General features: G+C 39.6%; 1 long non-coding RNA gene across 1 annotated transcript in view; it reads right to left on the minus strand.

Annotated features, from left to right (window-relative positions):
• The window catches only part of LOC135363680 (uncharacterized), a 41,779-nt gene extending 19,283 nt beyond the window's left edge, over window positions 1-22,496 (minus strand). Inside the window, exon 1 of the long non-coding RNA XR_010409651.1 lies at window positions 21,847-22,496. This is a non-coding gene — a long non-coding RNA (uncharacterized LOC135363680). The remainder of the gene's footprint in view (window positions 1-21,846) is intronic.
• Between the last annotated feature and the right edge of the window lie 3,403 nt (window positions 22,497-25,899).

Below are 25,899 nucleotides of genomic sequence, written 5' to 3' on the forward strand. Positions count from 1 at the left end.
GGGGGGTCTGCTTCTCCCTCTGACCCTCCCCTGTCTCATGCTCTCTCTCTCTATCTCATTCTCTCTCTCAAATAAATAAATAAAATCTTTAAAAAAATAAATAAAAAATAAAAATAAAAATAAAAAAATAAAAGAGCCCATATTCATAAATTCATAACAGAGTTATGGAATTGACTTTTTCTTCTTTTCCCCCCCAGCAACTATATTTCTACCCAATTTCACCAAACTGTTTTTTAGCTTTGTGGTGAGGTAACTGTTTTTCCATCACTCAACGGAACATCTATTATAATTTTATTTTATTATTTTTATTGAGACATAATTGATAATATTGTATTAGTTTTAGGTGTATATCTATCATGACTTTATTTTTTTATTTATTATTTGAGAGAGCGAGAGAAAGCACAAGCAGGGGGAGCAGCAGAGAGAGAGGGAAAAGCAGACTTCCCACTGAGCAGGGAGCCCAATGCAGGGCTTGATCCCAGGGTCCTGGGATCATGACCTGAGCCCAAGGCAGACGTTTAACTGACTGAGCCACCCAGGCGCCCTCTCTCATGATTTTAAACATCAAATTCACCCTTCTGAAAATATCCATGGCTTAAACAAGTACACAGATGCTATAAAATGTAATTTTACTTTTCACTGTGTATCAGCCTTGAGAATCCACTTAAATGGACAAGTGAGCACATTCACTCTGTTGGCAGTGCTAAGATAGAAGACTAAGCTAACACCAGTTCAGGCCCCACTTGTATTTTGAAAGGATAAGGAGACAGCGGGATTTTCTCATTTATTTTCTTCTTCTTTTCCCAAGAGTCTCTTCATAGTTCTTATCCACTGGAGCAGCCAAATTCCGGCATCTGCCTTTTTAAGCTTAGAGAGAATCTAGAGATTGAGTGTATGCAGTCCTGTGACCAGCCTGGACCAGCAGTTTTGCGGAAAAAAAGAGACAACCATAGCCTCTATCTGAAACATGTTCCGCTGAGGGGGGGCTTAAAGGAGACCCTGTAAAGTGGAAGAAATGAGGGGTTTTGACAAATAGTGGTCTTCAAGTGGGGGGATGCAAACACCTTTGACACGGGATGAGACACCAGCAGTTTAAGGAATCAGTACGCAACGTGATATACCCAACACAAACATGCAACCTAAATTCAACAATTTCCCTGCCTGAGCTTTTGCCTGTGCGGCAGGAGCAGATTCTTCCTTTCCCCAACAGGCTTTCTTCCACTCTATGAAGGATGAGAACACCTCTCACCTGTGACAATCTCAGCATGGCACACTTCTCTGGGCACCAAACAGAAAGACTGGGCACACCAGTGTTGGTGCCGAGGCAACAAACAGCTGTAAGGACTGAGTAGCACGCACTTGTGCAAGTCGGGGGGTTTCCGATGCCTTGGGTTCAACAAAACTGAAGGAGGCCTAAGAGAGTTGCAGACGTAGCATTCAAAATGATTTTTGACAATAGGTCAATATGGGATTTGGGGCTCAGAGGAGCTCGAAGAATTAACTGAGAGTGCTATAAGACAATTCTTTCCATTCCTATCTTCTTTTCATATGAACAAGATTCCTCAGCATTTCCACTGAGAAACACGATTGATACTGAACCCTGACCCACTCTAGCAGTGAATAGTAACCAAGCCCAGATACGTAACCTCGTTGTGGTAAACAGCCCATCTCTCGCATTAAAGGATATATTTCCACTAAAATATAACTTTACATTTAGTAATTATTTACAGGTTTGAAATGTATATTGTTGTTTTGACCAAGTATATTGCTAATAATTATAATGATAACTCCATCAGAAGAGGTTATTCAATGGTCATAGGAGGTACAGTCAAAGGAAATAAAAATATTAACATATAAATATATATATATATATATTTATTGCAGTACAATAGGGTGACCACTGAAAGATTTTCAAGCATAAAAATATACACGAGAAAAGTCCATATAGGAAATGGAATGGAAATTCAAATTCAGAGAAAAAAAGGAAATGACATATAATTTCTGATGTTTAAAGGAGAGCTTGTTCCTGTATTGTTTTATTGGATGACGGTGGGTATTAAACACCATTAGATTCCTCTGTATACATATAAAAGAATAATGTCACAGTTTTGAGTGTGTGTGTGTCATACACATACATGTATACACATACATCTGGATCAATCGACCTATCTATGTATTTGTGTTAATGCTCTATAGTTTAGCATCTATAGTTCATATAAATACATTTATATTTTACATTGTATTATATACATTATTTATATATGTACACAAAATATAAATATATTTTTATATAATTTACAGCTTCAATAGGGATATATCAGTGTGTGTGTGCGCCCTATATGTGCACTAGAACAAATGTACCATACATACATGTGTGTTTACATTTACCCAACATATTATATAGATAGATCTGCATATATTCATGTTAAGACTTTACATTTAGGTGTGTATATTTTAATAAATACCCATACACATATACATGCGTGCATACATATATGCACGTTTATATTTATGCTGAGGCTTCACACGGTATGTAAATACACACATGTATTATGCACACACACACACACACACAAGCCTCAACACGAATATTTTTTGTGGTGAAATTATGTAATTATATGCAATTACCAAAATTCATCAAACTGTACACCTAAAGTTGACAGATATCATTGTATGTAAACAAAACAAAGAGAAGAAAACCCTCCCCATTAAGATAGGAATAGAAAAAAAAGCAAAAAGTAGAAACAGGATATTTTCTTGGTATGACTGATCAATAAATATCTTGTGTGTGTGTATATAATGACTTAACACACAAATGTATGCAGGTACATGGATACTCAGCAATTGTTTTTTAAAGTCAATATTGACAATAAACTATAAAACATATCCTTCACAACTATTTAAACCTAAAATTTTAGATAGAGCCTATAAACGTGTGAGGGGGGCATGTAATTTTACAGAATCCCTCTGGAGGATGTGCAAGCCAAAAAGTCTATAGACCCCTGGGTGCCAGTACGGGACAATATATATGGGTGAAGCCAACAGAGTAGACATCAAGAGAACAAAGGAACAATCAGTACATTTTTGCTACTAGGATATAGGAGAGCTAGATTACAGTGACGTAATGTTTACATATGCAGTAGACACAAAAAGTTTAAAAGCAGCTCTTTGTTCTCCTGCTTACTGTGGGGCAGGCACCAGCACATGTGAAGGAAAAGAGATGACAGGACAGGCACGCAGTTAGACTTGCTGATGCTGAGGCACCACCGGATTGACTCTGGCAGAATGACCCTGGGTTCCAGGATAGAAGCCCACATACGCGTGCGGTCCTCCCATAAGCCCAGATCAAAGCACCTCATCTCAGGACTCATTACATAACTACATGAAACAAGCCTCATAATTACTTTGGGGGTGGGGAGAAGTCAGTTCAACTGAACTCTTACCAAGTGCGGAAATCTTTTATCGTTAAGATCTAACTGGATTCTTTTTCCAAATCACACTGCAAACAAATTTATTGTATTCCTAGGCTGCCGTGTGACAGTATTTTATAAATGCAGATGATTCAAAAGGAGTAAACGCTTGGCCCTTGCTCTCAATAAACTTACTATCTAACCAGGAGGACAACATCCAAGTTAAAACAACTGAAGAAAAATTCAAAGCCACATATAAGAAGCATGTAATAATCCCCCAGGAGAAACAACTACTCTCATACTTCCCCAGTGGAAGTATAAATTAGGTACAATCCCCTGTGGAAGGAATTTGGGCACATAGATCAAAATTAAAACTAAGTGTCCCCTTTGACCCAGTAATTTAACCTCTGGGAATGTATCCTTTAGGCCATACTTAAGAAATAACATATATACAAAGTTACTCATTGCAGCATTATTCAAAATAAAAGATTGGAAAGGACCTAAATGCCCTTGAGTAGAGGACTGGTTAAATAAATTATGCTACATATATACAATGGAATATTTGGAAGGTATAAACATGCACAAGGAAACTTTCAATGCACAGATATTTTTTAAAGTCTCCAAAGTCTATTAGGTGGGAGAAAAAAAAAAAAAAGGCTCAGGAGGGGGCGGAGCAAGATGGCGGAGGAGTAGGAGATCTGGATTTCATCTGTCCTCAGGAATTCAGCTGGATAGGGATCAAACCATTCTGAACACCTACAACTCAACAGGAGATCGAAGAAAAGAAGAGCAACAACTCTCTGAACAGAAAAGCGACAACTTTCTGGAAGGTAGGACGTGAGGAGAAGTGAATCCGAGGCGATATTCAGGAGGATAGACGGCGGGGGAGGGGGTCTCCATCGGCCACTTCTGGCAAGTGATAGAACCACGGAGCATAAAATCGGAACTTTTAGAAGTCAGCTCCGCTGAGGGACGTCACTCCGGTGGCTAAGCGGGGGGTGGAACCCTCCGGGACAGTGGGGTCTCAGGACCCTCAGGGTCACAGAAAGACCGGGGGTGCCTGAGTGTGGCAGAGCTCCCAGGTATCGGACTGGGGAAGCCGGCTGCAGAGACAGAGCCCAGGCGCAGGCTCTCAACTCAGGGTTGTCATAAACCATGATCCACGGCACAGTCGGGCCACTGCTCCTCCAGCAGGGACCCAACAAGCGGCGGATCTGGGGAGACTCCCCTTCCTCCCCTGGGAGGAGCGGCGCGGGAGTGCACCGCAGGGATCTGCTGGGTTTGGAGACTCCACCCGGGTCGGGTGCCAGAGATAGAAACGCGCGGTCACAGGCCTGGTGAGCATGGAGTGAGGCCGGGGACCGGGGAGACAGGAGTGACTGACGGCTTTTCTCTGGGGGCGCACTGAGGAGCGGGACCCTGAGTTCTCGGCTCCAGGGCGGAGATTGGGAGGCCACCATTTTCATTCTCCGCCTCCAAAGCTGTACGGAAAAGCTTGCAGGGAACAAAAGCTCCGGAGAGCAAACCCGAGCAGATTACTTAGCCCCAACCAGGCAAGGGCGGGGCAATTCCGCCTCCAGCAAAGACATTTGGGAACCACGGCAACAGGCCCCTCCCCCAGAAGATCAGCGAGAACAGCCAGCCAAGACCAAGTTTACCGATCAATGAGAACGGCAGAACTCCAGTGCTAGGGGAACAATGCACATAGAATCCATGGCTTTTTTACCATGATTCTGTAGTCTTTCAAAGTTAATTTTTTTTTAACTTTTTTTTTAAATTTTTCTTTTTCCCTTTTTCAACCAACATCTTATCAATCCCTTTTTTAAAAAAACATTTTTATTTTTCATTTTTAGAATCATATTCTATCCCTTCATAGTAGTTACCCGTATTTTTGGCATATATATATAAGTTGTTCTCTCTTTAAATTTTTGAGATAGTTTCTTCTAACAGATCAAAATATACCCTAAATCTCTAGTGTATGGTTTTTTCTACTCCCCTACCTGATCACATTCTCTCGTTTTTCTTTTCTTTTTTTTTTTAAATCCTCTTCTTTCTTTTTTCAAACAACTTCTTAGCAATTCCTTTTATAAATTTTTTTATAATTTCCATCTTTACAGTCATATTCCATCCCTTCATCATATCAACCCTTATTTTTGTACATATATAAGTTTTTCTTTCTTTAAAATTTTGGGAGGGGGGCGCCTGGGTGGCTCAGTCGTTAAGCGTCTGCCTTCGGCTCAGGTCATGATCCCAGGGTCCTGGGATCAAGCCCCGCATCGGGCTCCCTGCTCAGCGGGAAGCCTGCTTCTCCCTCTCCCACTCCCCCTGCTTGTGTTCCCTCTCTCGCTGTATCTCTCTCTGTCAAATAAATAAAATCTTAAAAAAAAAAAATGGTTAAACTATTAAAATTTGGGGAGGTACTTTCTTCTAACAGACCAAAATACACCCAAAAACTAGTGTGTGGCACTGATCTATATACCAGCATGATCAGATTTGATCATATTCTGTTTTTTTTTTTGTTTTGTTCAGTTTTTGTTTGTTTTTATCTTTATCTTTTTCTTTTTCTTTTTTTTCTTTTTCCTTTTTTCTCTCTTTCCCTTTCTTTTCCCACTGCTTCAGGTCTTTTCTGATTTGTTTAGAGTATATTTTCCGGGGACGTTGTTACCCTGTTAGCATTTTGTTCTCTCATTAATCTATTCTCCTCTGGACAAAATGACAAGATGGAAAAAGTCACCTCAACAAAAAGAACAAGAGGTAGTACCAACTGCCAGGGACCTACTCAATACGGACATTAGTATGATGTCAGATCTAGAGTTCAGAATTATCACTTTAAAGATACTAGCTGGGCTTGAAAAAAACATGGAAGTTATTAGAGAAAAGCTTTCTGGAGAAGTAAAAGAACTAAAATCTAACCAAGTCGAAATCAAAAAGGCTATTAATGAGGTGCAATCAAATATGGGGGTGCTAACTGCTAGGATAAATGAGGCAGAAGAGAGAATCAGTGATATAGAAGACCAAATGATGGAAAATAAAGAAGCTGAGAAAAAGAGAGATAAACAACTACTGGATCACGAGGGCAGAATTCGAGAGATAAGTGATACCATAAGACGAAACAACATTAGAATAATTGGGATCCCAGAAGAAGAAGAAAGAGAGAGAGGGGCAGAAGGTATAATGGAGCAAATTATAGCAGAGAACTTCCCTAATTTGGGGAAGGAAACAGGCATCAAAATCCAGGAAGCACAGTGAACCCCTCTCAAAATCAATAAAAATAGGTCAACACCCCGACATCTCATAGTAAAACTTACGAGTCTCAGAGACAAAGAGAAAATCCTGAAAGCAGCTCGGGACAAGAGATGTGTAACCTACAAGGGTAGAAACATTAGATTGGCAACAGACCTATCCACAGACACCTGGCAGGCCAGAAAGGACTGGCATGATATATTCAGAGCACTAAATGAGAAAAATATGCAGCCAAGAATACTCTATCCAGCTAGGCTGTCATTGAAAATAGAAGGAGAGATAAAAAGCTTCCAGGACAAACAAAAACTAAAGGAATTTGCAAACGCAAAACCAGCCCTACAAGAAATCTTGAAAGGGGTCCTCTAAGCAAGGAGAGACCCTAAAAGCAACATAGACCAGAAAGGAACACAGACAATATACAGTAACAGTCACCTTACAGGCAATACAATGGCACTAAATTCATATCTTTCAATAGTTATCCTGAATGTAAATGGGCTAAATGCCCCAATCAAAAGACACAGGCTATCAGATTGGATTTAAAACAAGACCCATCGATATGCTGTCTGCAAGAGACTCATCTTAGACCCAAAGACACCCCCAGATTGAAAGTGAGGGGATGGAAAACCATTTACCATGCTAATGGACACCAAAAGAAAGCTGGTGTGGCAAGCCTTATATCAGACAAATTAGATTTTAAACCAAAGACTGTAATAAGAGATGAGGAAGGACACTATATCCTACTTAAAGGGTCTATCCAACAAGAAGATCTAACAATTGCAAATATCTATGCCCCTAACATGGGAGCAGCCAATTATATAAGGCAATTAATAACAAAAGCAAAGAAACACATCGACAACAATACAATAATAGTGGGGGACGTTAACAACACCCTCACTGAAATGGACAGATCGTCTAAGCAAAAGATCAACAAGGAAATAAAGGCTTTAAATGACACACTGGACCAAATGGACTTCACAGATATATTCAGAACATTCCATCCAAAAGCAATGGAATACACATTCTTCTCTAGTGCCCATGGAACATTCTCCAGAATAGATCACATCCTAGGTCACAAATCAGGTCTCAACCGGTACCAAAAGATTGGGATCATTCCCTGCCTATTTTCAGACCGCAATGCTTTGAAACTAGAACTCAATCACAAGAGGAAAGTCGGAAAGAACTCAAATACATGGAGGCTAAAGAGCATCCTACTAAAGAATGAATGGGTCAACCAGGAAATTAAAGAAGAATTTAAAAAATTCATGGAAACAAATGAAAATGAAAACACAACTGTTCAAAATCTTTGGGATACAGCAAAGGCAATCCTAAGAGGAAAGTATATAGCAATACAAGCCTTTCTCAAGAAACCAGAAAGGTCTCAAATACACAACCTAACCCTACACCTAAAGGAGCTGGAGAAAGAACAGCAAATAAAGCCTAAACCCAGCAGGAGAAGACAAATAATAAAGATCAGAACAGAAATCAATGAAATAGAAACCAAAAGAACAGTAGAACAGATCAACGAAACTAGGAGCTGGTTCTTTGAAAGAATTAACAAGATTGATAAACCCCTGGCCAGACTTATCAAAAAGAAAAGAGAAATGACCCAAATCAACAAAATCATGAATGAAAGAGGAGAGATCACAACCAACACCAAAGAAATACAAACAATTATACGAACATATTATGAGCAACTCTATGCCAGCAAATTAGATAACCTGGAAGAAATGGATGCATTCCTAGAGGTGTATCAACTACCAAAACTGAACCAGGAAGAAACAGAAAACCTGAACAGACCTATAACCACTAAGGAAACTGAAGCAGTCATCAAAAATCTCCCAACAAACAAAAGCCCAGGGCCAGATGGCTTCCCAGGGGTATTCTACCAAACATTTCAAGAAGAATTAATACCTGTTCTTCTGAAACTGTTCCAAAAAATAGAAATGGAAGGAAAACTTCCAAACTCATTTTAGGAGGCCACCATTACCTTGATCCCAAAACAGACAAAGACCCCATCAAAAAGGAGAACTACAGACCAATATCCCTGATGAACATGGATGCAAAAATTCTCACCAAAATACTAGCCAATAGGATCCAACAGTACATTAAAAGGATTATTCACCACGACCAAGTGGATTTATCCCTGGGCTGCAAGGTTGGTTCAACATCCACAAATCAATCAACGTGATACAATACATTAACAAAAGAAAGAACAAGAATCATATGATCCTCTCAATAGTTGAAGAAAAAGGATTTGACAAAGTACAGCATCCTTTCCTGATCAAAACTCTTCAGAGTATAGGCATAGAGGGTACATACCTCAATATCATAAAAGCCATCTATGAAAAACCTACAGCAAATATCATTCTCAATGGGGAAAAACTGAGAGCTTTCCCCCTAAGGTCAGGAACGCGGCAGGGATGTCCACTATCACCACTGCTATTCAACATAGTATTAGAAGTCCTAGCCACAGCAATCAGGCAACAAAAAGAAATCAAAGGCATCCAAGTTGGCAAAGAAAAAGTCAAACTCTCACTCTTTGCAGATGATATGATACTTTATGTGGAAAACCCAAAAGACTCCACCCCAAAACTGCTAGAACTCATACAGGAATTCAGTAAAGTGGCAGGATATAAAATCAATGCACAGAAATCAGTGGCATTCCCATACACCAACAACAAGACAGAAGAAAGAGAAATTAAGGAGTCAATCCCATTTACAATTGCACTCAAAACCATAAGATACCTAGGAATAAATCTAACCAAGGAGGCAAAGGATCTGTACTCAGAAAACTATAAAATACTCATGAAAGATATTGAGGAAGACACAAAGAAATGGAAAAACGTTCCATGCTCATGGATGGGAAGAACAAATACTGTGAAGATGTCAATGCTACCTAGAGCAATCTACACTTTCAATGCAATCCCCATCAAAATACCATCCACTTTTTTCAAAGAAATGGAACAAATAATCCTAAAATTTGTATGGAACCAGAAAAGACCCCAAATAGCCAGAGGAATGTTGAAAAAGAAAAGCAAAGCTGGCGGCATCACAATTCCGGACTTCCAGCTCTATTACAAAGCTGTCATCAAGACAGTATGGTACTGGCACAAAAACAGACACATAGATCAATGGAACAGAATAGAGAGCCCAGAAATGGACCCTCAACTCTATGGTCAACTCATCTTTGACAAAGCAGGAAAGAATGTCCAATGGAAAAAAGACAGTCTCTTCAACAAATGATGTTGGGAAAACTGGATAGCCACATGCCGAAGAATGAAACCAGACCATTTCCTTACACCACACACAAAAATAGACTCCAAATGGTTGAAAGACCTCAATGTGAGACAGGAGTCCATCCAAATCCTAAAGGAGAACACAGGCAGCAACCTCTTTGACCTCAGCCACAGCAACTTCTTCCTAGAAACATCGCCAAAGGCAAGGGAAGCAAGGGCAAAAATGAACTATTGGGACTTCATCAAGATAAAAAGCTTTTGCACAGCCAAAGAAACAGTCAACAAAACCAAAAGACAACCGACAGAATGGGAGAAGATATTTGCAAATGACATATCAGATAAAGGGCTAGTATCCAAAATCTATGAAGAATTTATCAAACTCAACACCCAAAGGACAAAGAATCCAATCAAGAAATGGGCAGAAGACATGAACAGACAGTTTTCCAAAGAAGACATCCAAATGGCCAACAGACACATGAAAAAGTGCTCAACATCGCTCGGCATCAGGGAAATACAAATCAAAACCTCAATGAGATACCACCTCACACCAGTCAGAATGGCTAAAATTAACAAGTCAGGAAATGACAGATGTTGGCGGGGATGCGGAGAAAGGGGAACCCTCCTACACTGTTGGTGGAATGCAAGCTGGTGCAGCCACTCTGGAAAACACTGTGGAGTTTCCTCAAAAAGTTGAAAATATAGCTACCCTACCACCCAGCAATTGCACTACTGGGTATTTACCCCAAAGATACAAAAGTAGAGATCCAAAGGGGTACATGCACCCCAATGTTTATAGCAGCGATGTCCACAATAGCCAAACTGTGGAAAGAGCCAAGATGTCCATCGACAGATGAATGGATAAAGAAGATGTGGTATATATACACAATGGAATATTATGCAGCCATCAAAAGGAATGAAATCTTGCCATTTGCTACGACGTGGATGGAACTGGAGGGTATTATGCTGAGTGAAATAAGTCAATCAGAGAAAGACATGTATCATATGACCTCACTGATATGAGGAATTCTTAATCTCAGGAAACAAACTGAGGGTTGCTGGAGTGGGGGGTGGGGTGGGAGGGATGGGGTGACTGGTTGATAGACACTGGGGAGGGTATGTGCTCTGGTAAGCTCTGTGAATTGTGCAAGACTGTTGAATCTCAGATCTGTACCTCTGAAACAAATAATGCAATATATGTTAATAAAAAAAAAAAAAAGAAGAAGGTAGCAGGAGGGGAAGAATGAAGGGGGGAAATCAGAGGGGTAGACAAACCATGAGAGACGATGGACTCTGAAAAACAAACTAAGGGTTCTAGAGGGGAGGAGGGTGGGGGGGTGGGTTAGCCTGGTGATGGGTATTAAAGAGGGCACGTTCTGCATGGAGCACTGGGTGTTATGCACAAACAATGAATCATGGAACACTACATCTAAAACAAGTGATGTAATGTATGGGGATTAACATAACAATAAAAAATTTTTTTAAAAAAGAACCACAAACAAAAAAGGCTCAGCAGGTTGCAGAAAATATGTATACGATGCATCCTTTTGTTTATGAGGGAAAAATAAGAATGCAGAATATATTTGTATTTGCTTTAATATTCATAACTAAACTCTAGGTGAATACACACAGAAACGAAAAGCTGAGACCAGCAGTGAGTTGAGGGAGGGTGAAAAGAGGGTGATAGGGAAGGAAAGGAAGGAGACTTTTGTTGCCTAAAAGGGCATAGATCTATTTTGAACCATGTGAGGGTCTTTCTATTCAAAACAACTAAGAAGAGAATAATGTAAAAATACCCTCCCAGGAGGCCCAGCAGAATGAGGATGAGGCTGGTTTTCACGGGACCCGTCCTCGTCCTGTGTTGGGCATGGACTTAGCGTTGGCCAGCTCTGTGAACAGCAGGGAAAATGAAAGGGACCGAGAGCACATAGTTTCTGCATGGCAGCACAGGGATTTTTCTACTGGTGCCATCATGTCTGAGGCCTCTGAGCCCCTGCCCAGCTGAAATCCTTCCCCGCCTGGTGCCTCTCCTTCCCCAGAGCCTGGATCCCACCCCTCCCTGCCTGCCTTGTTGCCAGGAGGCTCATGCCCAGCCATCCTCATCAGTTACCAGAATCCTCAAGCAGCTGGCTTTAATTTTTGCTATGGGAGGGTAGAAGCGGGAGGGCAGGGTCGATGAAGTAAATTTCTATTAAGGGAAGAGTAAAGTGCAGGAGGTCAGAGTCTGGGACAGATGCCTGGCTGGCTGCCAAGTCAAGCTTAGAAACTACTCCCCAAAGATACCAGAGAAATCTGCCCAAATGGGAATGCTGCTGGCTTCAAGTCATGTAATCACGGGTAATTTTTTTTTCTGGTCTTTAGGCTTTGATGTGCTTTCCAATTTAATTTTTATTTTAAAATTCTTAGGATTTTATTTATTTATTTGAGAGAGAGAGCACAAGAAGGGGGAGGGACAGAGGGAGAAGCAGGCTTCCCACTGAGCAGGAAGCCTGATGCAGGGCTCAATCCTGGGACCCTGGGATCATGACCTGAGCCAAAGGCAGATGCTTAACCGACTGAGCTGCCCAGGTGCCCCTCCAGTTTTATTTTTAAATGAGCATAGATTACTCTTAGAAAACAAAAAATACTGCACACAATGTGAAAGATGTATATATTAAAAACCAAACCACCATTCTTACATAGTTCAGAAACTTTGAAAGATAAAGAAAGGCAGCTCAAATGGGCAGCATAAGAATTTCACAGCTGTAGGGGCACCGGGCTGACTCAGTCAGTAGAGCATGTGACTCTTAACCTTGGGGTCGCGAGTTCAAGCCCCATGTTGGGCATAGAACCTTACCTAAAAAAATAAATAATAAAATAAAATACAATTTCAAAAAAAAGAATTTTACAGTTGGAAACAGTAAAAATAAGACTACTATATTTTAAAAAAAATTTTCCTATAATGCTGAACATGTTACCTGACTGAATGTCAGTGTGACCTGCCTAGCCAGCCTGGGCAGAGTGGAACTGTCCATGGTTCCAGGGCAGGAAAGGGCAATCATTTAAGAGATGGCTGCATCAGTCCTAGGTCTCCAGGCCACAGATGGTGCCCCCTCTGTCTTACTCTCACTGGGTTTGAAACTCAGTATCTCGCTCTTCGAACTCAAATGATGATGATGGTCCTATTCATCTCAGAACCTTAACAAATACATTTTGAAAGTTGGCCAGTTTTTCTATCCGCTCCTTATTAATCATGAGAAACATAAGCTAATCTTCAAATTACTTGAGTAAGTTTGGGCATAGTTGAGGCTAACAAAGTTTCGTTCCATTTAAAAAACAGTTCTATTTAAAAGAAAGTCAGTAAAATTACACGGAACATCGAGCCCCTCAATACTTGAAAAAAAAAAAAATAGAGTGGACCTTGATGTTTACAAGGGATCTATCCTAAACCCTCCCTGAATCCCAAAAGTGAGAACTACGCTATCACATAAAACTTCCTCCTTTATTAGTCTTTTGATTATAAATGATAGGCACTCAAATGACAGAAAAGATAGTGTCTTGGAGGACAGAATTCAAGGAATGGCTAGACAACAAAATCTTAAAAGACAGGGGTGCAGTAGGCGACCACAAGAACAGGACCCAGGGACACATACACCAGCAAGACTCTGTCCATCTCCCATTTATCCTTCTCCACACAAGCCATGTTCATTGCCTGCTCCACATAGTTGGAAATACGGCCACTGAAAGGTTGGCAAGTATCACCACTGGCAAGGAGTTGCTCAAATGTTTTTCTGGTTTTAAATTCAAATATGAGAAGAGTCTTTGACTGACCAGCAACGGTCAGGTGTCCACCCTGGACCAATGAGAGATAAAAGCATGGCAGTTCCTTCTAGAATCATGTGGTTGAAGTGAAGAACACCTGATCTCAATACTCAGAAGGTGCTAGACAGACCAAAATAAACAAACAAACAAACAAACAAAAACAGAGGGCTATTACACTCCAGTACAAAAGTGTATTCTAAAACTCAAAAACATAAATGACATTTCAACCTTTATGGGAGTCCTTTTTTATTTTTTATGCAGCAAAGCTGCAGTGGGATAAAGAGGTTGGGCCTTTGCCTGGGCGCTCTCAGAAGCTAAGATCCTCCCTCCCATATACCAGCCTCATAGCACACACAATTCAAGATCATTCCACCTTAGCTCAATCCAAACTGCTATGTGTCATGGACTTCTGACTCCTCACAGATGGTAAATTATAAATAACAAGGGTCTAGAATGCCTCAGAGAAAAGCATTTTTAATGGCAGGTGCTTCTCTGAAATGAATAGATAATATAAAAAGGCAGAATGGTTCTCAATGACCCTGTATTCTGACTCATCTGACACCACCTGCTCCTTCCCACCCACTCAATCACCAACTAACTCCTATTGTTTCTACGTCAATAGCAACCCTCCCTTTAGTCCCTTCCCCTTGTTCTTCCACTGTCCTGGTTCAGGACATTATAACCAGGTTAAATCATTCTATAAATAGTAGAAAGAGAAATACGATGCCTGGAGTCTTGTTTGCCAAATACCTCTTGAGGAATAAATGATTTTTAGTCCCAAAGTTTAAGATTAATGAAGACTAGGAAAATGACAAGAGCATGGGTGTTGGAATGAAATTGCTCTGGTCTGACCCAGCCCTGTCACTTACTCTCTGCTTGACCACTGCCAGTTATTCAATCCCTCTGAGGCTGATTTTCTTATAAAATTGGCATAATAATATTTGTCTTGTAGACTTATTGTAAAAATTAAAACAGGTGACAGATTTCAAATTGCCCAGAATATTAAGGGAATATTTCATATTTGCTTCTGACATTAGAAGACTCGTGCTGAACTTACAGAGGTCAATAAGCAAATGCAAGGGAATGCAGATGCCAGAGACTAAATCTGCTCCCCTCCTCCCGTCTTGCTATGGCTCACAAACAAAGAACTGCCATTTTTTCCTCTAAGCCTGAAAGGTCTGACTAAATAGTAACTCTTGGTTTTCCCTGTTAAGCACTGCTTTGATGCAGAATAGTTATGTGAACTGTTTCTTGGGACTGGGTATAGCTAGACTCTGTATTTAAGGAGACAGAAAAGTTTGAGAAAACTAATTCCTGAAGGTTTTAGTAAAATTTGAGTAATTTAAGTCATTTTCACAGCATATTGTGGACTTAATGATAGGGTGGGGGTGGAGGGTGTGGCATGTGCCAGTAAGTTTAAATGTTTGAAGGATGAGACAGAAGATAGGGCTTTGGATCAAACACCTGGAGTATTTCATCCTATATTATTATATGATAGAGATTGCAATGGGAATATGATGATAGAAGATGGAATTAGAGGGGCGCCTGGGTGGCTCGGTCATCAAGCATCTGCCTCCGGCTCAGGTCATGATCCCAGGGTCCTGGGATCGAGCCCTGCGTCGGGCTCCCTGCTCTGTGGGGAGCCTGCTTCTCCCTCTCCCACTCCCCCTGCTTGTGTTCCCTCTCTCGCTGTGTCTCTCTCTGTCAAATAAATAAATAAAAATCTTTAAAAATTAAAAAAAAAAGAAGATGGAATTAGAGAAGATTTTGCAGTATTGAACATGGATTCAACAAGAAAAATCTTCCTGAAAAAAAATTTTTTTTTGTTTTAATCAAATTCAACATAGAAGAAACTAATCTCTTGTGACCTACTGAGGATAATGAGGTCAACAAAATCTCCCGAGAATCTGTAAACCAGAGAAGTTTTTATTTCTTTTTCCTTATTCCTAAAAGATCATCACTAGGGAAACCAATTCTGGTGCTAAAAGTAATACTATGTTGCTTTCTCCCATGTTAGGTAACATTTATAAGACTTTACATCTCAGGAAAAACCTCTTCTGTTGTATTATAGAGATTTGCTACTATCTTCCTAGCAAGTATCAGCAAACAACCAACATAAGTAATCTGTGAAAAGAAAATGTGAAACACTCTAGAAAAAAAGTAAAGATCTACATAAATAGAAAAACAGCCCATTTTCATGGATTAGAAGATTTAATGTTGTTAAGACGATACTACTACCCAAAGCAACACATAAATTCAATGTAGTCTCTATCAAAATCCCAAGGATCTTTTATTTGAAATGGAAAAACCCATCCTAAAAACTCGTATAGAATTTCAAGGGACCCAGAATAGCCAAAATAACCTTGAAAAAGAAGAACAAAGTTAAAAGATTCATGCCACTTGATTTCAAAACTTATTATAAAACCACAGTAATCAAAACTGTAGTGCTGGAATAAGAATAGACATATAGACCAATGGAATAAAATTTAGAGCCTAGCAATAAACCCCCAGATGTATGGTCAGTTGATGTTGATAAGGGTGCCAAGACCTCTCAAAAATGAAAGAACAATCTCTTCAAAAAATGATGCTGGGAAAACCAGATATCCACATGCAAAAGAATGAAGTTGACCCTTACTTTATACCATTTATAAAAATTAAGTCAAAGTGAATGAGAGACCTAAATTTAAGAGCTAATACTATAAAACTCTTAGAAGAAAACATAGGGGCATATTTGTATGACCTTGGGTTTGGCAGTGGTTTCTTAAATATGATATCAAGAGCATAGACAACACAAGAAAAAAATAGATAAACTGGACTTCACAAAAATTTAAAACTTCTGTGCATCAAAAGACACTATCAAGAGAGTGAAAAGACAACCCACAGAATAGGAGAGAATATTTGCAAATCATACATCCAATACAAGTTTAATATTCAGAATAAAGAACTCCTAAAATTCAACAGCACAAAAACAAACAACGCAGTCTTAAAATGGGCAAAGGGAGAGGTAGAAGTGAGGGGGATAAATAGGTGGGACACTGAGGATTTGGGGGCAGCAAAATTATTCTAGATGCTACTATGATGGTGGATATATGTCATTATACATTTATCAAATACATTTACACCTCTGATGTAAACTATAAACTTTGGATGATTATGAAGCATTCGTATAGGTTCACTGATTGTAACACATGGACCTCTCTGACACTAAATTAGCTGATTCTAAAATCTAATATAAAAAACTAAGAATAACAAAAAATAATTTTGAACAAAGTGAAAACAACCTAGTCCCCCTCTCCCTATGAGATATCAAGATGTAAAAAATGTTACAGTATGTAGGCAGTGTTATATTGGCCCAGGAATAGACATCTAGATCAATCAACCAAAGAAGCCCCCAAACGAACCCAACTGTATGGAAACTTGGTTTCAGACAGATATAACAGATCAGTGGAGAAAGAAGAGACTATACAATAAAGGTGCTGGACCAATTGATGAGTCGTATGGAAGAAAAAGAAAAATGGATCCCTAACTGATACCAACCGCAGAATAAATTCTAGATGGATTACATGATTAATGTGAACATCAAAACTTGAAAACAATTTTAGAAAAAAATACACATATGATTTTGGAGTGGGAGAGAAAACATTTTTAAATAATACTTGAAAACACAATAAAGATTGTGAAATCATTGACTACCTTCAAATTAAACTTGTCTGTATACTGAAATACCCCATAAACAAAGCAAAAGACAAGCAAGAGACGTGGAGATCCCTGAACAATGCATGACAGGTAAAAGATCAGTAACCACTCTGAGAAACAAACAGGGTTTTAGAGAGGAGGCGGGGAGGGGGATTGGTTAGCCTGGTGATGGGTATTAAGGAGGGCACGTACTGCATGGAGCACTGGGTGTTATACGAAAACAATGGATCGTGGATCACCACATCAAAAACTAATGATGTACGGTGACTAACATAACATAATAAAATTAAAAAAAAAAAAAAAGATCAGTAACCAGAATATACAGTGAACTACTTCCACCAACAAGAAAGAGAATAACATGACAGACAAAAAAACCAAGAGTATGAACAAATAATTCAACAAAGAGGAGACACAAATGGCCAATAACCACATGAAAAAATGTTCAGCATCATTATAAGGTAAATACAAACCATTAATGAGAGATCATTTCACATGCATCAGATCCGCAAAAAAAAAAAAAAAAATTTAAAAATCAGACAAGAGTAAGCACAACTAAGCGCAGAAGCAAAAACTGTCACATACACCATCAACTGGTACAATCAGTATGGAGAGAAATTTGGCCAAATCAGTGTGCATTCACAATGACCCAGCATTGCAGCTCTAGACAAACATGCTAGAGAAACTCCCACCCATGTGGACAAGGACACAGCTATAAGAATGTGCCTCAGAGCGTCATGTGTAAGTGTATTTATCCACGCATTTATATGTAGCAAGTGACGGGACAAAAGCATGCACCATAATGATAATTTGGAACAGTGGTGGCCTCTTGGAAGGGAGGGAGGGAGGAAAGAGAAACTGGGGAGAGGTACACAGGGGGTTTTTAGCTACATTCATATTTTTTATTTAAAAAAAAGCAACTGGAACAAAAAGGCAAAATGTGAAGATTTGACCAAACAGTTGTGAGTACATGATGTTCTTTACACTTCTCTAAATCCTTGAAATATTTCATCATAATAATTTTTGAAATTCTAGCGATAGTTATCTAACATGGCTTTGAGGACATGAACATTCCAGATAGTTGGGCAACTGCAGAGGAGGAGAGATATTCAGAGCTGGAGGAGCCAGGAAATGTAGATGATGCAACACCAAGAGATACAAATCGGAAGCATCAACTCTTTGTTTGCCTCCTGGGAGGATGATCAGCATCAAGGGAATCCCCCTGGGAATCTCCCCCAGACACCCTCCATGTGCCTCTCTCAAGGCTGCATCTTGACTTCTCTCTCCCGCTAATTGTGACCCCTTTTCTACACATGGAGAGGAGTCATTTATTCCTTCCCAGCATTTCCTGCAGAGATAATTAAGTATTTTAATACAAAATAAGGGAAACTCAAATGTCGTTTCCTTGCAGCTCCTACTGCAGAGCAAAAAGTGTTGGCAAGAATATGAAGAAGGAACCATAAGCAAAAAATGAATGACTCACCAAGTGAAGGCAGGAAGGTGTGGTGGTTAAGTGGGTTTGAATACCAACTCCTCTACTTATTTGCTGACTTAATTTATTACATCTCTGATGCTCAGTTTCCAAACCAGCAAATAACAACAATAATTCCTACCTCACATGGTTAATGAGAAAATAAGGTTATATATAAAAACCACTTACACAGTGGCTGGCACATGACATATTAATAGTAATAATAGAAATTCTTATTATCAATAACCACGGGTTGGACTACATTGTATTTAATCTTTGCATTTGCTAGAATGTTAACTCCACAGTAACAGGAGAGTCTGTTTTGTCTCTTTTGTTCACTGATGTGACCCAAGCACCTAGAACTCTGGCCCATACTAAATAATAAATGTTTGTAGAATGAATGAATGTGAATCGCAGTATTTGGCACATATTAGGCACTTAATAGTTACTATTTATTGAGAGCTTACTATGTACCTGGCATTATACATTTTGTATCTCCTTTAATCCCTACAACAATGTATTATACTATCCCTTTTATACATGAGGAAGCTGAGGCCCAGAGAAATTAACTTGCTTCCCCAACCTCACAGAGTTAAAGGGAAGAGCCAGGATTTGAATCCAGACTGTCAATTTTCAGATATTTGTTGAATTCATTAATAAGTAATGGCTCAGAATTAACTTGGCAATTTAGTGCATGTTCAGAATAGTTAGGGTAAGAATGACAAGTTACTCTGGGTGGCCAGGTGAATTCTTATGAAATTTACAAGAAATTGGTTACTCCTTTTTTTTTTTAAGATTTTATTTATTTATTTGTCAGAGAGAGAGACAGAGCACAAGCAGGGAGATCGGCAGGCAGAGGGAGAAGCAGGCTCCCCGCTGAGCATGGAGCCCAATGTGAGACTCGATCCCAGGACCCTGGGATCATGACCTGAGCCGAAGGCAGCTGCTTAACCGACTGAGCCACCCAGGCGTCCCTAAATTGGTTACTCTTAATTTAGTATTTATTATGTGTATCTATGTTCTAGTCCAGGAGTAGAGCCCAATAATATTTCCAATATCTCTGCTGGGGTAGTAATGAGGAAGTCCTCCACATTTTGCAGAGAGAGTCATTGGACAAAAAGTTGAAAAAGAAATGTCCCAAGGTTATAAGGAGAATTAATAAGTAAACTAGAAATAAAACCCAAGCCACCTGCTCTCTTCTCACAAGACTCCAACTAACATAGCTACTGATTTGGAATCCACTGCATCTAGGAAAGAACGGTATCAAGGCAAGAAAGTAAAATAAACCCTTCCCTATTCATAAGACCTCAAATATTTCCATATTTATTTATAACCAATTACTTCTCAAGAAAAAGGTCATATAAAATAACTTTATAGAAATTTATTGTAGAAAAGTTTAAAACACGGATAAAAATTAATTTCATTACATATAATCTTTGTTTATCCTCCTAGTCATTTTTGCATATTTCTCTTCTACAAAAATGGGATGAAACTGTACATACTTTATAGCTTACATTTTTCCAATTAATAAAGTGTAACTATCTTTATATGTCAGTAAATACATCATTTTTAACTAAGGAATCCCCTTGTATTTATATGTTAAGTCCCCATGGCTCAAAATTCAAGTTGTTTCTAATTCACCTCCATTATAAACAAGGCTGAGCTGAACATGTTAGAACTAAATCTTTTTGCATGTGTTTAATTATTTTCATAGGATAGATTTCCAGAAGTAGACTTGCTAGGTCAAAGGGTTGCACTTGGAATTTTTAAATTTAAGCACGAACATCTGTTTTAAATATATCTTATTTAAACTTGTCTTTCACTTCATTTTTAGTTTCTTTTTTAGTATCAAGAACTACAAATACATGCCAAGCCCCGATAGAGACCGGTTGATTGAACATCTCCTTATATATTCCATTTCTCTCTCTCCTTTTTGGAAGAAATAGTGTCTGCAAGTTTAAAAGAAGGAAGTAAAGATGAAAACAAAACAATAATGTTGACCCAGAGTAAGAAAGACTAGTTGATAGTACCGTCTCTTCTCAAATAGGAATAATAAAAGTGCATGGCCAGTCAAGAAGGAAGGAAGGAAGGAAGGAAGGAAGGAAGGAAGGAAAGAAGGAAAGAAGGAAAGAAGGAAAGAAAGAAAGAAAGAAAGTAAGAAAGTAAGAAAGAAAGAAAGAAAGAAAGAAAGAAAGAAAGAAAGAAAGAAAGAAAGAAAGAAAGAAAGAAAGAAAGAAAGAAAGAAAGAAGAAAGAAAGAGAAAGTAGCTGGCCCCACTAATCGCTAGGGAAATTAAATTCCATCATCAGAAGCATATGCAGGATGTTGTATTAGGCACAGAAAGATTTAGAAGAAATGAAATATGTAGGGCTAGTTCTAGCCCTTGAGAAGCAGGGCATCATACTGAAAATATATTGCACATTTTATTCTAAATTAATGCTTGAAGAACATTTATACACAATCTCTGAATGAACCGTCAAGGATTTTCTTTTGGAATAGGTCCATTAACTAGAGTGTCATAATGCTTTGGTTAAGTGGGCCCATTTTTGGTTTCCTTAAAGTTTTTAAAAAGTTGTTAATAAATTAAATTTTTAAATTAAAAAAAATTTACTTAACAATTCTCCCCCATATTTGTCTTCTCACCCATATTCAAGTTCCATTATAATTATTCTTAGTAAGTTACTCTCATCCAGTCTTTTCTACACCTCAACTTGGTTTTTAGAGAAGCAATTCTCTTTTCAAGCTCCTGTTTCATAATGGACATCAGTCAGTCAGCCTCTCTGAAGAGGCAATGGAGAACAGAGTTCATACGAGTTAAACAGAAGTCTGTTACTTCCTTTACACAACATGAGTGTTCCTCAGATCAAATCCAGATGGCATCTACTTAGTAATTACCCGTCTGAGACAAAACAGTGAAGCCACTGAATCCAATGTGTAACTTCTAGTGTTTTGGGCAGTGCGTTAGAGAGCACATGACATACACTATCAACCCTACCTGGGAGGCAGGACTCCAGAAGACACGTGGGCCTCTACAGACCAGGGAGTGGTTTTTCATCCTGAGAAACTGTTGGAATCTATTGAGACGTACAAGACCAGTAAGTACATTTTAAAAAGTAGAACATGTGAGGCTAGAGGCAATAAGAGTTCTTTGAATTAATATAAAAATCATACTACACTAGTCTGTTAATAGTGCTGATATCATGATATCAGGGAAGGAGAAGCCACTCTAGACTGAGTTCAAGTCCAATTAGGTCTGTGGCTTGTACAAGTTACAGACCCTCTGAGTTCCCTCTTCCTCAACTACCAAATGAAGTGAAATAGTGCTAGATGATGACTAGGTTTCTCTTCAGTTCTAAAACTCTACATTCTTTAAGGAGGATCAATAAGCACATTTTTTTAAAAAGGCAGTAGACAGGGGCACCTGGGTGGCTCAGTCTGTTAAGCCTTCAGCTCAGGTCATGATCTCAGGGTCCTGAGATAGAGCCCCACCTCAGGCTCTCTGCTCAGCGGGGAGTCTGCTTCTCCCTCTCACTCTCCCTCTGTGCTCGTACTTTCTCTCTCTCCCTCTCAAATAAATAAAAAAAATTTTTTTAAAAGGCAGTAGACATTGTATTCTAGATTTTCCAGTAGTTTATTGAATCAATCCAGATTCTAAAATCTAGAAGAAAACTGGAAAATCCCCTAGCACAATAATAAATACCCCATTTAATCTCACAATTCAAACAAATATTTATTGGGTGTCTTACTCTGACGCTGGGGATATTTCACAAAACAAGGGAAATACCTGCCTTCGTGGACTTCACGGTCTGCTGAGGGATACGGATGATTTAACAATTACAATAGAGTATGATCATTGCTAAAACGGGAGAACTAGAATGTTCTAACAGGAAGAAATATGTACATCATACAGTATAGAAGGCTCTTCTCAGTACAGTTAAACCTAATGTGAGACCTGAAAGGATAAGTAGAGGTTCAGGAGGAGGGCGCTCAAGAGGGAAATGGTCCAGGTAGAGGGAGCAGTACGTGAAGGGGAGCGTAGCTAGAGACAGGTGGCTAATCTGGCATCTATGGCCAAACTGCCTGGAACAGGGATGAGGTGAAAAGTGGAGTAAGGGGCGCCTGGGTGTCTCAGTCTTAAGCGTCTGCCTTCAGCTCAGGTCATGATCCCAGGGTCCTGGGATTGAGCCCCGCATCAGACTCCCTGCTCTGCAGGAAGCCTGCTTCTCCCTCTCCCACCCCCCCTGCTTGTGTTCCCTCTCTCACTGTGTCTCTCTCTGTCAAATAAATAAGTAAAATCTTAAAAAAAAAAAAAGTGGAGTAAGTAGGATTCCTATCACCCAAGTGCTTACAGAACCTAAAAGGGAGTTTCGCCTTTAACTTCCTACCAATGCAGGGGGGTCATCAAAGTTTGTATGGGCAAGTGATAGGATCAAATTAACATTTTCAAAAGATTACCCAGTCGGTTAAGGTCATGGTCCCAGGGTCCCAGGATGGAGGCCCACATCAGGCTCCTTGCTCAGTGGGGAGTCTGCTTCTCCCTCTGCCTGCCATTCCCCCTGCCTGTGCTCTTTCTCTCTCTCTCAAATAAATAAATAAAAATCTTAAAAAAAAAAAAAGATTATCCTGGCTGGGGTACCTGGATGGCTCAGTGGATTAGGCATCCAACTCTTGATTTTGGCTCAGGTCATGACCTCAGGGGCGTGAGATAGAGACCCGCATCAGGCTCTGTGCTCAGCGCAGAGCCTTTTTGAGATTCTCTCTCCCTCTCCTTCTGTCTCTCCCCTGGCTCATCCTCTCTATAAATAAAGAAAGAAACAAACAAATAAATACAATCTTAAAAGAAAAAAAAAGATGACCCTGGCTGTGATGTAAAGAAAAGATCGAGAAAATCACTGGGAGGCTGTTGCAGGAATCTAGACAAAAAGTGGTGGTCTGAACTAAAATACTGGCAGCAAGGAGGAAGAGAGATTTAGAAGTTGGGATGGGACATGGTGATTAACCAGTAGGGGAAGAGGAGTCAAAAAATGATTCCTAGAATTCCAAATTAAGAAATTGGGTAGAAATTTTTCCATTGTTTTTTAAGAGAATTGGATATAAGCCGGGAGTTGCTGACAGGCAGTTTGCCATCATTTGGAAAGAGCATGGAGCCAACAGAGATGAAAACAAAGCTAAGAGAGAGAGAGAGTGAGGCTGTGATGTCTTTATTTTACATCTCTGGACCAGCTATCCCAGTTCTACCACTGGACTTTATGGGCACATGAATCAGTGTATTTGCTTCGCTGTGGTTTTTGGTGGTGGTGATGGTGATGGTGGTTTGGTTGGTAGATTGTTTAGTTAAGTTTGAGTTGGGGTCCTATTACTTGTAATCAAAAAAGCCTTGGGAAGAGTGGGGACAGTGGGAGTACAGAGCCCAGGGTAGAACTATCATTGAAGAGATAACACAGGACGATGAGCCCAAGAAGAAAGCAAGAGGAAAAAGGAACCCAGGAAAGTATAGTGCCAGATGAAGATAATTCTTCGAAAAGAAGCATGTGGTCAGTAAAGTCAAATGCTTTTGAGAGATAAGACAAAAGCATTGGGGTTAGCAACAAGGCAGTAGTTGGTGGCCTTTGTGAGGACAGTATCAGTGGAGTGATGGGAATACAAGCCAGACTAAAAGGGAGCTGAGATGCTGAGATCAGGAAGTAGAATAGAAACAGCTCTAAATTAAGAAGCTGAGTTGTGAAGAGGAGGGCTGCCTGAGGGATAGGTTTTCAAATGGATGGGATAGAAGCATATATAAAGGCTAATGAGAAGAACTCAACAAATCACTGAGAGAGGTCCCTGAGAAGAAGGGGGGAGAAGGTTCAGAGAACCAGCCCGGCACAGACTTAAAGGTTGGCCCTAATTCAGGGGAAGGGTACCTCTTGAGTTGTGACTGAATAGAAAGAGCACAGGATGCATGCAGAATTAACCAGATGAGTTCACATGGCAGCAAGAACCCAAGGAGTTACTGTTGGCCAGCCTCTATCTTCTCCAAAAGTAGTGGGCATGGTCCTTTGCAGAAACCTGGGGGGTGGGAGGTTTAAGGAGAATGGATCTGTTTGGAAACTTGCTGTGGGGAACAGGAGAGAGACTAGGATAATAAAAAAGAGCTGACTGAAAGCTACAAGAGCCCACTTGATGAGAGAGACCATTCCCTCATTTTACACAAATCTGGTAGTCGAAGAAAGAATGGAATCTGAAACTAAATGTTTGCTTACAATGAGACAACTGATTTATGAAAAAGACCTTTATAAAAAAGTCTCTTATAAATTAAAAAAAAATGTTAGTACTGGAATATTCTTCATTACTAATCTAAAAGAGGAACTATTAAGTTTGCTGATGACACTCAGCCTTTCTGCACCAGAAACTGCCAACATGATGGAGATAAACCACAGGAAGTTCTCACAAAATGGTGTGAGAGAGCCCAGAGTGGCCAATAAGATTCAGCAGGCTGGAATAGGATAAGGAATCTGGGTTTACAAAACAAATCAAACTCAAACTGTGCTTGTAAAATAAAGGTTTTTAGATCTTAGTGACAGCCCAATGAAGAGATCCATGTTACCAGCAATGGTTCTCTTAAGAATAGACACAACCCTTGGGTTGACCAAATGCCAAATACCAAGAGGCTACTGGTAAGGTCCCTTTGCAGTGTGAAGACTCTTAAGTTTCAGATGAGAGTGATAAGAGCTCACATGAGACATCTGCATCGAAAGATGGCCTCTCCCAGTCAATTAGCTGTCTTATGTGTTCAAGTTCTATCCATATACCCCATTTTATCTTCATCATCATATGATGTGGGGACCAAATTATCTCAGCCCTTCCTGAAATGTCTTCTCTGAATTACAATGTAGTCTTGTGATACCTATCTTCAGGAGGCTATGATAACAATACTCTGAATAGTGTTTTTTGTCTTTTAGGGTTGAGGGTATCTCCTAAACAGAATTATTCAATATTCTTCACAAAGGAAAAAACAAACAACAACAATAAAAAACAGAAACCCAACCAGGAACTTTGCCATCCTAGG

This window comes from Mirounga angustirostris, unplaced genomic scaffold, assembly GCF_029215605.1.
Source record: "Mirounga angustirostris isolate CCGP_5_RB_7025 unplaced genomic scaffold, mMirAng1.0.hap1 SCAF_2, whole genome shotgun sequence".
In the NCBI taxonomy this organism is placed as follows: Eukaryota; Metazoa; Chordata; class Mammalia; order Carnivora; family Phocidae; genus Mirounga; species Mirounga angustirostris.